Here is a 9,949-nt window from a genome sequence, read left to right on the forward strand (position 1 = left end):
AGCGCACAGGGGTCCTCCGTTGGCTAGCGGGCAGAGCTTTGGTGGCTAGCAACGAGGGACTCCGTGGTGGGGAGCTGTGGCTTCGGAGGCTCCATGGAGGTTGGAGTCCGGCCTGAGCAGGACTTCAGCGAGCAGGCGCAAGAGACGAAAAGCTCGGGAAGGAGAGCGCTCGTCTCCTTGCGCGGGCGCATGAGGCAGGGTCTTTGGCGGATCCAATGCTCTGTGCTACGTCTTGAGCTTGCGTTGGTTTTCCCCGAAGTGGAAGGGATGATGCAGCAGAGTAGCGTAAGTATTTCCCTCAGTTTTTGAGAACCAAGGTATCAATCCAGTAGGAGGCCACGCTCAAGTCCCTCGTACCTGCACAAAACGATAGCTACTCGCAACCAACGCGATTAGGGGTTGTCAATCCCTTCACGGTCACTTACGAGAGTGAGATCTGATAGATATAATATTTTTGGTATTTTTGGTATAAAGATGCAAAGTAAAAAGTAAAGGCAAAGTAAAAAAAGCAAAGCAAGATTAAAGTAATGGAAATTGATATGATGAGAATAGACCCGGGGGCCATAGGTTTCACTAGTGGCTTCTCTCAAGAGCATAAGTATTCTATGGTGGGTGAACAAATTACTGTTGAGCAATTGACAGAATTGAGCATAGTTATGAGAATATCTAGGAATGATCATGTATATAGGCATCACGTCCATGACAAGTAGACCGAAACGATTCTGCATCTACTACTATTACTCCACTCATCGACCGCTATCCAGCATGCATCTAGAGTATTAAGTTAAAAACAGAGTAACGCCTTAAGCAAGATGACATGATGTAGAGAGTTAAATTCATGCAATATGAAATAAACCCCATCTTGTTATCCTCAATGGCAATGATACAATACGTGCCTTGCTGCCCCTTCTGTCACTGGGAAAGGACACCGCAAGATCGAACCCAAAGCTAAGCACTTCTCCCAAGGCAAGAACTACCAATCTAGTTGGCCAAACCAAACGGATAATTCAAAGAGACTTGCAAAGATAACCAATCATACATAAAAGAATTCAGAGAAGATTCAAATATTATTCATAGATAGACTTGATCATAAACCCACAATTCATCGGTCTCAACAAACACACCGCAAAAAGAAGATTACATCAAATAGATCTCCACGAGAGAGGGGGAGAACTTTGTATTGAGATTCAAAGAGAGAGAATAAGCCATCTAGCTACTAACTATGGACCCGAAGGTCTGAGGTAAACTACTCACACTTCATCGGACGGGCTAGGGTGATGTAGAAGCCCTTCGTGATGACGGCCCTCTTCCGGCGGAGCTTAGGAATAGGCCCCAAGATGGGATCTCGTGGATACAGAAAGTTGCGGCGGTGGAATTAGGTTTTTGGCTCCTGTTCTGATTGTTTGGGTGTACGTAGGTATATATAGGAGGAAGGAGTACGACGGTGGAGCACCGAGGGGCCCACGAGGCAGGGGGCGCCCCCCACCCTCATGACCTCCTCTTTGACTCCTTGGAGTAGGGTCCAAGTCTCCTCGATCACGTTCGGTGAGAAAATCACGTTCCCGAAGGTTTTATTCCGTTTGGACTCCGTTTGATATTCTATTTCTCCGAAACACTAAAATAGGCAAAAAAAACAGCAATTCTGGGCCGGGCCTCCGGTTAATAGGTTAGTCCCAAAAATAATATAAAAGTGGAAAATAAAGCCCAATATAGTCCAAAACAGTAGATAATATAGCATGGAGCAATCAAAAATTATAGATACGTTGGAGACGTATCAGGCATCCCCAAGCTTAATTCCTGCTCGTCCTCAAGTAGGTAAATGATAAAAAGAGAATTTTTGATGCGGAGTGCTACTTGGCATAATTTCAATGCAAATCTTCTTAATTATGGTATGAATATTCAGATTAGAAAGATTCAAGACAAAAGTTTATATTGACATAAAAATAATAATACTTCAAGCATACAAACAAAGCAATTATGTCTTCTCAAAATAACATGGCCAAAGAAAGTTATCCCTACAAAATCATATAGTCTGGCTATGCTCCATCTTCACCACACAAAGTATTTAAATCATGCACAACCCCGATGACAAGCCAAGCAATTGTTTCATACTCTAACTTTTTCAAAACTTTTTCAATCTTCACGCAATACATGAGCGTGAGCCATGGATATAGCACTATAGGTGGAATAGAATGGTGGTTGTGGAGAAGACAAAAAGGAGGGGAAGATAGTCTCACATCAACTAGGCATATCAACAGGCTATGGAGATGCCCATCAATAGATATCAATGTGAGTGAGTAGGGATTGCCATGCAACGGATGCACTAGGGCTATAAATGTATGAAAGCTCAAAAAGAAACTAAGTGGGTGTGCATCCAACTTGCTTGCTCATGAAGACCTAGGGCAATTTGAGGAAGCCCATCATTGGAATATACAAGCCAAGTTCTATAATGTAAAATTCCCACTAGTATATGAAAGTGATAACATGAGAGACTCTCTACTATGAAGATCATGGTGCTACTTTGAAGCACAAGTGTGGTAAAAGGATAGTAGCATTGCCCCTTTTTATTTTATTTTTTTTGGGCCTTCTTTTTTTCTTTGGCCTTTTTTCTTTTTTTATTATTTTTTTATTGGGACAATGCTCTATTAAATGATGATCATCACACTTTTATTTATTTACAACTCAATGATTACAACTCGATTCTAAAATAGAGTATGACTCTATATGGATGCCTCCAGCGGTGTACCGGGATATGCAATGAATCAAGAGTGACAAGTATGAAGAAATTATGAACAGTGGCTTTGCCACAAATATTATGTCAACTACATGATCATGCTAAGCAATATGACAATGATGAATGTGTCATGATGAACTAGATGGTGGAAAGTTGCATGGCAATATATCTCAGAATGGCTATGGAAATGCCATAACAGGTAGATATGGTGGCTGTTTTGAGGAAGGTATATGATAGGTGTATGATACCGGTGAAAGGTGTGCGGTATTAGAGAGGCTAGCAAAGGTGGAAGGGTGAGAGTGCGTATGATCCATGGACTCAACATTAGTCATAAAGAACTCATATACTTATTGCAAAAATCTAGAAGTTATCAAAGCAAAGTATTATGCGCATGCTCCTAGGGGGATAGATTGGTATGAAAAGACCATCGCTCGTCCCCGACCGCCACTCATAAGGAAGACAATCAATAAATAAATCATGCTCCGACTTCATCACATAACGGTTCACCATATGTGCATGCTACGGGAATCACAAACTTTAACACAAGTATTCTTTAAATTCACAACTACTCAACTAGCATGACTTTAATATTATCACCTCCATATCTCAAAACAATTATCATGCTTCAATCCTTTCTTAGTATTCAACACACTTAAAAGAAAGTTTCACAAATCTTGAATACCAAGCATATTATTATTAAGCAAATTACCATGCTATTAAGACTCTCAAAATAATTTAAGTGAAGCATGAGAGATCAATAGTTTCTTTAAAACAAATCCACCACCGTGCTCTAAAAGATCTAAGTGAAGCACATAGAGCAAAATTATAACGCTCAAAAGATATAAGTGAAGCACATAGAGCAAAATTACATAGCTCAAAAGATATAAGTGAAGCACATAGAGTATTCTATAAAATTTTATTTCATGTATGGCTCTCTCAAAAGGTGTGTACAGCAAGGATGATTGTGGAATACTAAGACACAAAGACACAAATAATACAAGACGCTCCAAGCAAAACACATATCATGTTGGTGAATAAAAATATAGCTCCAAGTAAATTACCGATGGAAGTGGACGAAAGAGGGGATGCCTCCCTGGGCATCCCCAAGCTTTGACTTCTTGGTGTCCTTGGATTATCTTGGGGGTGCCATGGGCATCCCCAAGCTTAGGCTCTTTCCACTCATTGTTCCATAATCCATCAAAAGAATTCACCCAAAACTTGAAAACTTCACAACACAAAACTCAAAATAAAAAACTCGTGAGCTCCGTTAGCGAAAGAAAACAAAAGACCACTTCAAGGTACTATAATGAACTCATTCTTTATATATATTGGTGTTAAACCTACTGTATTACAACTTCTATATGGATTATAAACTATTTTACTAACCATAGATTTTCATCAAAATAAGCAAACAACACATGAAAAACAGAATCTGTCAAAAACAGAACAGTCTGTAGTAATCTGTAGCTAGCGCAAGATCTGGAACCCCAAAAATTCTAAAATAAATTGCTGGACGTGAGGAATTTATCTATTAATAATTGACAAAAATAATTACCTAAATATCACTCTTCAAATAAAAATTACAGCAGTTTTTGTGAGCGCTAAAGTTTCTGTTTTTTACAGCAAGTTCAACAAGACTTTCCCCAAGTCTTCCCAACGGTTCTACTTGGCACAAACACTAATTAAACACAAAAAACACAACCAAAACAAAGGCTAAATAATTTATTTATTACTAAGCAGGAGAAAAAGGCAAGGAATAAAAATAAAATTGGGTTGCCTCCCAACAAGCGCTATCGTTTAACGCCCCTAGCTAGGCATAAAAGCGAGGATAGATCTAGGTATTGCCATCTTTGGTAGGCAATCCATAAGTGGCTCTCATGATAGTTTCATATGGCAATTTTATTTTATTTCTTGGAAAGTGTTCCATGCCCTTTTTTAATGGAAATTAAAATCTAATATTCCCTTCCTTCATATCAATAATTGCACCAACCGTTCTAAGGAAAGGTCTACCAAGAATAATAGGGCAAGAAGGATTGCAATCTATATCAAGAACAATGAAATCTATGGGCACATAATTCCTATTTGCAACAATAAGAACATCATTAATCCTTCCCATAGGTTTCTTAATAGTGGAATCCGCAAGATGCAAGTTTAGAGAGCAATCATCAAAATCGCGAAAATCTAGTAAATCACACAAAGTCTTGGGAATAGTAGAGACACTAGCACCCAAATCACACAAAGCATAAAACTCATGATCTTTAATTTTAATTTTAATATTTGGTTCCCACTCATCATAGAGTTTTCTAGGGATAGAAACTTTCAACTCAAGTTTTTCTTCATAAGATTGCATCAAGGCATCAACAATATGTTCGGTGAAGGCTTTATTTTGACTATAAGCATGTGGAGAATTTAGCACGGATTGCAACAAGGAAATACAATCAATTAAAGAGCAACTTTCATAATTAAATTCCTTGAAATCCAATATAGTGGGTTTAGCAACATCTAGATTTTTATTTCTTTCAATCCCACTTTCATCAATTTCATCATTAAGATCTAAATACTCCGAATTTTTAGAACGCCTTCTAGGTAAAGGAAGATCATATTCAGTTTCATCAAGATTCATATTGCAAAACAAAGATTTAATAGGGGACACATCAATAACTTTTAGATCTTCATCTTGATTTTCATAGGAATTGGAAGAACACGCTTTAATAAAGGCATCTTTGGAAGCACGCATCCTAGCGGTTCTTTCCTTGCACTCATCAATGGAAATTCTCATGGCTTTGAGAGACTCATTGATATCATGCTTAGGAGGAATAGATCTAATCTTTAAAGAATCAATCTCAAGAGAAATTCTATCAACGTTCCTAGCCAAATCATCAACTTTAAGAAATTTCTCTTCAAGCAAAGCATTAAAATTCTTTTGTGAATTCATAAACTCTTTAACACTATTCTCAAATTCAGAGGGCATCTTATTATAATTTCCATAAGAGTTGTTGTAGGAATTCCCATAATTATTAGAAGGATTACAAGGATATGGCCTAGGATTAAAATTCCCCCTATAAGCGTTGTTACCAAAATTATTCCTACCAACAAAATTCACATCCATAGATTCATTGTTATTCTCAATCAAAGTAGACAAAGGCATATTATTAGGATCAGAAGAAACACTCTTAGTATCAAATAATTTCACAAGTTCATCCATCTTTCCACTCAACACATTGATTTTTTCTATTTCATGCACTTCTTTATTAGAAGATCTTTCGGTATGCCATTGAGAATAATTAACCATAATATTATCTAGGAGTTTAGTGGCATCTCCTAAAGTGATTTTGTCGGATTTCGGGTTCCGGCAGACCCTTGAGGTTCGAACACTGGAGTGCGCGCGGAGATTTCTCCTCCTACCTACCTGCACCCCTCCACCATGCTAAGATCTAGGCTATGGGAAGAACGACACAAGGGACACAGGGTTTATACTGGTTCGGGCCACCATTGTGGTGTAATACCCTACTCCAGTGTGTGGTGTGGTGGATTGCCTCTTAGGCGGATGATGATGAACAATACAAGGAAGAACAGCCTCGCGAGGGTCTGTTCTTGGCTGGGGGGGACGAACTGCTAGGAGGAGTTCAGTCACCCTCTCTCTCTCTCTCTAATTTCGACCTTCTCTTCTTCGTCCTTAGCCTCTGCCTCTCGGATTTCGATCTCCTCTTTGCCTCTGCCTCTCGGATTTCGATCCCTCTTCCTACTATGGTGGCTAGTACTATTTATAGAGGCCCTGGTCCTCTTCCCAAATATCGAGCGGGAAGGGAGCCAACAATGGCGGGCTAATTTGAATTCATCAAAATAAGCAAACAACACACGAAAAACAGAATCTGTCAAAAACAGAACAGTCTATAGTAATCTGTAGCTAGCACAAGATCTGGAACCCCAAAAATTCTAAAATAAATTGCTGGACGTGAGGAAATTATCTATTAATTATCTGCAAAAATAATTAACTAAATAGCACTCTTCAAATAAAAATTACAGCAGTTTTCTGAGCGCTAAAATTTCTGTTTTTTACAGCAAGTTCAACAAGACTTTCCCCAAGTCTTCCCAACGGTTCTACTTGGCACAAACACTAATTAAACACAAAAAACACAACCAAAACAAAGGCTAAATAATTTATTTATTACTAAGCAGGAGAAAAAGGCAAGGAATAAAAATAAAATTGGGTTGCCTCCCAACAAGCGCTATCGTTTAACGCCCCTAGCTAGGCATAAAAGCGAGGATAGATCTAGGTATTGCCATCTTTGGTAGGCAATCCATAAGTGGCTCTCATGATAGTTTCATATGGCAATTTTATTTTATTTCTTGGAAAGTGTTCCATGCCCTTTTTTAATGGAAATTAAAATCTAATATTCCCTTCCTTCATATCAATAATCGCACCAACCGTTCTAAGGAAAGGTCTACCAAGAATAATAGGGCAAGAAGGATTGCAATCTATATCAAGAACAATGAAATCTACGGGCACATAATTCCTATTTGCAACAATAAGAACATCATTAATTCTTCCCATAGGTTTCTTAATAGTGGAATCCGCAAGATGCAAGTTTAGAGAGCAATCATCAAAATCGCGGAAATCTAGTAAATCACACAAAGTCTTGGGAATAGTAGAGACACTAGCACCCAAATCACACAAAGCATAAAACTCATGATCTTTAATTTTAATTTTAATAGTTGGTTCCCACTCATCATAGAGTTTTCTAGGGATAGAAACTTTCAACTCAAGTTTTTCTTCATAAGATTGCATCAAGGCATCAACAATATGTTCGGTGAAGGCTTTATTTTGACTATAAGCATGTGGAGAATTTAGCACGGATTGCAACAAGGAAATACAATCAATTAAAGAGAAACTTTCATAATTAAATTCCTTGAAATCCAATATAGTGGGTTTAGCAACATCTAGATTTTTATTTCTTTCAATCCCACTTTCATCAATTTCATCATTAAGATCTAAATACTCCAAATTTTTAGAACGCCTTCTAGGTAAAGGAAGATCATATTCAGTTTCATCAAGATTCATATTGCAAAACAAAGATTTAATAGGGGACACATCAATAACTTTTAGATCTTCATCTTGATTTTCATAGGAATTGGAAGAACACGCTTTAATAAAGGCATCTTTGGAAGCACGCATCCTAGCGGTTCTTTCCTTACACTCATCAATGGAAATTCTCATGGCTTTGAGAGACTCATTGATACCATGCTTAGGAGGAATAGATTTAATCTTTAAAGAATCAATCTCAAGAGAAATTCTATCAACGTTCCTAGCCAAATCATCAACTTTAAGCAATTTCTCTTCAAGCAAAGCATTAAAATTCTTTTGTGAATTCATAAACTCTTTAACACTATTCTCAAATTCAGAGGGCATCTTATTATAATTTCCATAAGAGTTGTTGTAGGAATTCCCATAATTATTAGAAGGATTACTAGGATATGGCCTAGGATTAAAATTCCCCCTATAAGCGTTGTTACCAAAATTATTCCTACCAACAAAATTCACATCCATAGATTCATTGTTATTCTCAATCAAAGTAGACAAAGGCGTATCATTAGGATCAGAAGAAACACTCTTAGTAGCAAATAATTTCACAAGTTCATCCATCTTTCCACTCAACACATTGATTTCTTCTATCGCATGCACTTCTTTATTAGAAGATCTTTGAGTATGCCATTGAGAATAATTAACCATAATATTATCTAGGAGTTTAGTAGCATCTCCTAAAGTGATTTTGTCGGATTTTGGGTTGCGGCAGACCCTTGAGGTTCGAACACTGGAGTGCGCGCGGAGATTTTTCCTCCTACCTACCTGCACCCCTCCGCTACGCTAAGATCTAGGCTATGGGAAGAACGACACAAGGGACACAGGGTTTATACTGGTTCGGGCCACCATTGTGGTGTAATACCCTACTCTAGTGTGTGGTGTGGTGGATTGCCTCTTAAGCGGATGATGATGAACAATACAAGGAAGAACAGCCTCGCGAGGGTCTGTTCTTGGCTGGGGGGATGAACTGCTAGGAGGAGTTCAGTCACCCTTCTCTCTCTCTACTTTCGACCTTCTCTTCTTCGTCCTTAGCCTCTGCCTCTCGGATTTCGATCTCCTCTTTGCCTCTGCCTCTCGGATTTCGATCCCTCTTCCTACTATGGTGGCTAGTACTATTTATAGAGGCCCTGGTCCTCTTCCCAAATATCGAGCGGGAAGGGAGCCAACAATGGCGGGCTAATTTGAAGGGGGCAGCTAGTACTAGCTATCCTGACAAAAGTAGTCTTCGCCTGCACAAAGCTCTGGTGGTGACGCCGTCTTAGGCTCCACAATGACCTCCGTCTTGCAGTCCTCCTGGTCTTGGTCTTGTTGCACCGAAATGGCAACCTTTGCCTGATGCCTCGGTACTCCGTGGCTGCGCTTGCTCCCTTTGCACCAAAGAGGAAAGGAGGACACTGCGCGGGCTGGCGCCCGCCTGGCGCCTTTGGTCGTCATGGCTTGCGTCACGGGCACCTCGTGAGGTACCCCGCCTTGATCTCTCCGCCTCCTCGCGAGCCAGCCTGATGAGGCCGTGCCTGAGGAAGCTCTGTGTCGTCCGCCTTGCGAGGCTTGGCCCCTCACGAGGGTCTTGGGTCTGTGTTGGTGAAGATGGGCCGTGCTGCCCCCCCTTTTACCCACGCCGCAGGCCGCAGGCAGGCAAGTCTGGGGACCCCCATTCCCAGAATGCCGACAGTAGCCCCCGGGCCCAAGGCGCGCCCGGACTTGGCCGTGCAGGAAGGCGAAGGGTAAGCGCGAAGCGCCATGGGCCCTAACAGCCTGCGGCCTTGGGCGCCGCGTGGCGGTTGATTGGACGTGGGCGCCTCCACTTCCCCATGGCGCCTCGGCAACTGCACGGATTGGACAAGTCCTTGCATGCAAAGCGGGTCATGATTACCTGCGATCGTGGAGGTCGGCGGTTGGCCTTCGCCGACTATAAGTACGGAACGGCGCAGGCCCTTCCAGTCCATCCCTTCTTGCTTCTCCTTCTTCTCGGTCCTTGCTCTGTCTTGCTGCAATGGCTCCGATCCGCCGGTTCTCGATGGCAGAGAAGGAAAAGGCTCCTCGAGAGGAACCAGACCCGCTCCCGCCAAAGAAACGGCCCATCCTCCGCGGCCCGGACGAGGGGGCTCATCAGGTGGTGTCGAGGCCCTGGT

This window comes from Triticum aestivum, chromosome 3A (genome assembly GCF_018294505.1).
Source record: "Triticum aestivum cultivar Chinese Spring chromosome 3A, IWGSC CS RefSeq v2.1, whole genome shotgun sequence".
NCBI classification, from domain to species: Eukaryota; Viridiplantae; Streptophyta; class Magnoliopsida; order Poales; family Poaceae; genus Triticum; species Triticum aestivum.